Below are 5721 nucleotides of genomic sequence, written 5' to 3' on the forward strand. Positions count from 1 at the left end.
CTAGCCTAGTCTCTATTACTACACCTTATACCTTTTCTAGTGTTCGTACTGCTGATGGGAGCCTTTATACTGTCACACAGTGTGGTCATCTTAAGTCCACTTCATTTGACATTCCTGACGTCCATCATGTCCATGGCCTAGCTCTCAACCTTCTTTCTGTTAGTCAGCTAACTGATCATGGTCTTACAGTTACCTTTTCTTCCTCTATTTGTATAGTGCAAGACAATCTTACAGGCCAGAGGATTGGGATCAGGCGTAGAGTTGGCGGCCTCTATCACTTAGATTCACTTCAACTTCCCGATCTTTCATCTTCTGACATTGTCGCCTCTGTGTGTTCTCTTGATCATTGGTACTGTCGCCTCAGTCACTTATCTAGTTCTCGCCTGAAACTCTTAACAAGTTCAGGAAATCTTGGTTCTATTTCTTCTCTTCCTCCACATCCATGTCTAGGTTATAAACTCGCTAAACCCATAGCTCTTCCTTTCTCTTCATAAGAAACTATTTGTTAATCTACTTTTGATCTAGTTAATTTTGATGTTTGGGGTCCTGCACCCTTCTCCTCTCTTGGTGGTTTCTTCTATTGCATCTCTTTTGTTGATGATTTCTCGCATTATACTTGGCTTTATTTAATGCGTTCCTGATCTGAGGTTTTTGCCATTTACTCTCAATTTGCGCAAATACTATACATTCAGTTTGGTAAACGTATTAAGATTTTTCGCTATGATGGGGCATGCGAGTATCTCTCTACATCCTTTCGCGCATTACTTTCCACTCACGGCACTCTTCCGCAGCAGTCCTATCCTTATACACATGCTCAGAACGGTGTCGCTAAGCGTAAACATCACCATATCTTAGATACTGTGCGTACACTTCTTTTTGCCTCTTCTGTCCCTCAATCGTTTTGGGCTGAAGGCATTCTTATGTCCGTCTATCTCAACAATCGCACTCCTACCTCCACTCTATCTGGTATAACACCTTATGAGTGTCTATACTCCCTTCTTCCCTCCTATAGCCATCTTCGCACGTTTGGTTGTACATGTTTTGTTCTTTTGCCCACTATCAGAAAAACAAACTTTCTCCCCATTCTGTCATATGCATTTTTCTTAGCTATAGCTCTGAACATAAGGGCTATCGCTGTTATGATCCCCATTCTCACTGTCTTTGTTTTTTCTGTCATGTCACTTTTCTTGAAGATACCCTTTACTTCTCTTTATCCTTCCCAAATCTTTCCTTTTTTCAGTCTTCCAATACTACTGTATCCTCTTCTCTCCCTTCAGTAGTTTTACACACCCCTTGGGTGTGACCAGAAAGTGCACAGGTTTGTCAAAGTAATAATACCACGGTGAGTGGGTAGTCGAATCCATAAGGAATAGTAATCAGAAACACAAAGATTGCTACTTAACTAAAGTGAAGATGAATCGATAGTAGTGTGAACAAAATCAATATACAAATAAAGAAAGTGAGAACGAGAGGTACAAAAAAATGAGGGGAAAGACAATCGATAGAAAGTGGGGCACCTAAACATTGCTCCCCCTAGGACTATTGCTTCAAGTGCAAGATCAACTATTAAGCTCCTGACTGATGCTCAATGAGTCGTGGAAATCTTAAAATACACGGTTCCAAACCTATGGTCAACCGTGACTAACTCTACACTATGCCCCGACGGAGAAATCACTCAGTCTCAACACCTCACACTGTGTACAGTTGTAAGAAGCTTTAGGGATTCCAAGTGATAAACCCTATTCCCTAATATATGTCTAACCTTTTGGTCCAGGCGAAAGACCCCTAGTCACAATTTAGCCCCAACACTAAGGATTACTTCAATGCTTCACTCTGTTGCTCGCGCAACTAAGCCCCAACGGAGTTCCTCTCTTAGCTCTTTACTCTATTGTGACCGCAAAGAACCCTTGGAACACAGAGGTAGGATAAATCACTCGGAAGGGGAAATGAGACATTCCGCTACCTCTCGACTCACCCTCTCGATCCTCTCCAATCTTGCTTTGTTTAACCCTCATGGTGTGTCACTCACTCACAAGGATTACCAATGTATACTCTCAACTCTAGTGTTACTCTAAGGGAGAAATCATTCAACAAGCATTCAAGATTAGAACTCAATTAAAGACATCAATCAAAGAATCATAATAAAAGGTCAATGAAATAATAACATCCTAGGGTTTATAAGTCCAAGTACCCTCTAGGGGTTTAGCTCTCCATGGAGCAACATACAATTAATAATGAAATCGAAAGTAAAAATATGCAATCCATAAGTAAAACCCCCTAGGTATTTGTGTCGATGGTCTTGTGGAGTAGCCTCGTCCTCTTCAAAGGTTCCCTTGTCAAGCCTAGGGCACACCTCGCCGGAACGGTGCCGACGAAAGCTCAACCAATAACTCTCTTCCAAAGGAATGCGCTGTCAGAGGCCATAGAACCACTCCAAGAACCTTGCCAAAGCCCTTCTAAACCCTAGCCACAGTCCTCTCCAAAGTTGGGGAAAAGATGGAGAAAAGATGGAAAAGGGGGTTCTCAAATCAGGCTGAATCGCGGCTTTATATAGGGCTGGAATCGGGAATCCACACGGGCACGTGGAATTGTGAATCTGTAGGACTTGGTTTTTCAGCGGCCTGTGAACAATAACTGCTATAGTAAATTACTACAGTGATTTGCTACAGTACCTACTATAGTACTGTACCAACAACACTCCTGAATCCACACTCTTCATCGAGGCAACATAAACGGGCACACGTCTATGCTAAAAATCGCATCGTCTCTTCAATAATAGATAGCATTGACGAAGATCTTGCTAATATTGCACAAGTCAGAATACGCAAATGTGACTGCTTTTGTGCCCCTCCAAACTATGTAATTACTTGAGCGCATGGAGGTTGGTACACATTCATGTACTTGTGTATTCACGTTTGTTCACTCCAAGATTCCATCAATAAAGTGCAATCGTAATCTACTTTGGCTTCCTTCCTCTACATTTGGCTCCACAACCCTACATGCATACAAGTAACGTAAATACACATATATTAGCACTAAAATCTGATAAAAGTAATGCTCATCCTAAGAAAAGAATGCTTCGTATTACTAATACACAAGCACTTATCATAGTTCTTCCAAGTTCCACCATAACTACCAATTCTATGCCCTTTCCAGATATCTCCATAGACACTTCCTCTGTTCCTCATTCCCCTTCCTCTGGGTGCCTTGATAATTCTGGTGATTCCTCTCCTCTCTCCGCCGACCCATCCTCTCCTGAAGATGTTCCTGTTATTCCCTGTCGTTACCTAGTCTGTCCCTGCCGCCCTCCTACTTTTACGCCCTTTCTCTCTCATCCTCCTGCTATCCCAATTTCCAAGCCTTTCTTGCTACTATTCACTTGCATTCCGAGCTGCAGTCTTATCATAAAGAGGTGAAACATCCCAAGTGGCAATAGGCTATGTCAGAGGAACTTGATGCTTTATAGCGCATGCATACATGGGATCTTGTTCTTCTTCCATTTGGTGTTACTCCTATCGGTTGTTAGTGGGTCTATCGAGTCAAGACCCGAGCCGATGGTAGTATTGAGCGCCTCAAAGCGCGTCTTGTTGCTCGTGGTTTTACTCAAGAGTATAGCATTGATTATGAGGAGGCATTTTCTCCTATAGCTAAATTAACTTCTGTTCGCCTTCTTTTTGCTATTTCTACTGCTTGTCACTGTCCACTTCATCAGTTAGATATGACAAATACCTTCTTACATGGCGATCTCTCTGAGGATGTTTACATGACTCCTCCCCCTAGTTTCTCTTATCCTTCTTAGCATATCTGTCATCTTCGCCTGGTTTGAGCAGTTTCGTAATGTGTTTCTTACTCTTGGTTTGACCGAGAGCTCTCATGATTATGCCCTCTTCACTCGGCAGACTGCTCCAGGCATCACCATTCTTCTTCTTTATATTGACGATATGGTTATCACTGGTGATGATGTTGATACTGTTCTTTCCTTGAAACAACAGTTACACACCGAGTTTCAGATGAAAGATCTTGGCCCTATTTATTACTTTCTTGGTCATGAGGTTTCTTATTCTCGTCAAGGTTACTTGGTGTTTCAACAGAAGTACATATCTGACATTTTTCGATGAGTTGATATCACCAATCTTCGCACTGCCTCTACTCGTATTGAGCTATATCACCGACTCTCCTTTTCTAACGGTGAGCCTCTGCCTAATCCTACTCGCTATAGTGCACTTGTTAATGCTCTTGTCTATCTAACTATTACTCGACCTGATATTGCATATGTTGTTCTTGTTCTTAGTCAGTTTGTGAGTGCTCCTCGTTCTACCCATTACGCTGCCCTCTTATGAGTTTGTTTATATAAATAATGTAACATATGTCCTAATAGAACCCAAATCCTAAGTTAATTGAAATTTTAATCATGGATATATTTAGAATTAAAATTTGAATTTCCTAATCTTGATTGATTTTGGATTTTCTCTTTAAAATAAATTATTTGGTTGTCTTGGAATAGAATACAAATCCTGAGGCAAATTAAAAAATGAAAAAAAATAAAAATTACAAAATTGCCCCTGAGAACATATCTCGAGACATAAATGCAAATTACAAAAATACCCTCGAGAACATATCTCGAGGCAAAAGGGAAATTACAAGATTGTCCTTGAGAACACATATCTCGAGGCAATCTCAAATCTTAGGATAGCCCAAATCCACATCTCGAGGCGATCCTAAAATTCATATAGCCTGAGAACATATCTCGAGGCAATCTCAAATTTTAGGATGGCCGAAATACACATCCTGAGGCGATTCTAAATTTCAAGTGGCCTGAGAACATATCTCGAGGTAACTTGAGAAATGCAAATCCCGAAACACCTCAACACACATCCCGAGGCGAATTGGGATTAAGTAAATTAAAAAAATAATAATAAAATAAAATATCAAAAAAATAAATAATAATAATGAATAAATAAAAAATAAAAAAAATAAAAAAATAAATAAATAATCAATAAATAATAAATAAAAAAATGAATAAAAAAAGAGGGAAAAAAATATTTCAAATTCAAAATTTCAAATTTCAAATTTCAAATTAAAAAAAAAATTCTATTCATTGTGATCTCAAGGGATGAGGATAAGAAGGAGAGAGTTTTGGGATAAGGATTAGAAGGGGAGATATTCTTGGGATTAGAATAAGAAGGGGCGAAGTTTTTAAAAAGAAAGATGAACAAAAGGGAGAGAACGAAGAAGGATTGAGAGAAAAAAAAAAGAATTTAGAGGAAAAAAAGAAAAAAGGTTCTCTTCTCTCCTATGCATATTTATATAAATATATATATAGATATATAAAAAAAGACCTCGTTACCGCTTGCTCCTGCTGCTGCTCACCGCCATTGCTGCTTAAGTGGCTGAGATAATACCGCCAAGCATGCCGTCTGCCACTCGCCGCTGCTATTGCTCACCGCCGTTGCACCTTGAGTGGCTGAGATAATGCCGCCAAGCATGCCGTCTGCAGCTCGTCGGCTGCTGCTGCTCACCGCCGTTGCTGCTTGAGTGGCTGAGATAATGACGCCAAGCATGCTATCTGCCACTCGCCGCTCTTCATGTCTTCTCAGGATCCCCTGACATCTGGGGACCACGAGGTAGAAGAAGACTTTTCTAGATACTAGCCAGCACGTGAAAAAAAAATGATGAGAACAACGATGCTAAAGTGGGGATTGGTTTTGTTTAACCATTCGT

The sequence above is a fragment of the Dioscorea cayenensis genome, chromosome 4 (genome assembly GCF_009730915.1).
Source record: "Dioscorea cayenensis subsp. rotundata cultivar TDr96_F1 chromosome 4, TDr96_F1_v2_PseudoChromosome.rev07_lg8_w22 25.fasta, whole genome shotgun sequence".
NCBI classification, from domain to species: Eukaryota; Viridiplantae; Streptophyta; class Magnoliopsida; order Dioscoreales; family Dioscoreaceae; genus Dioscorea; species Dioscorea cayenensis.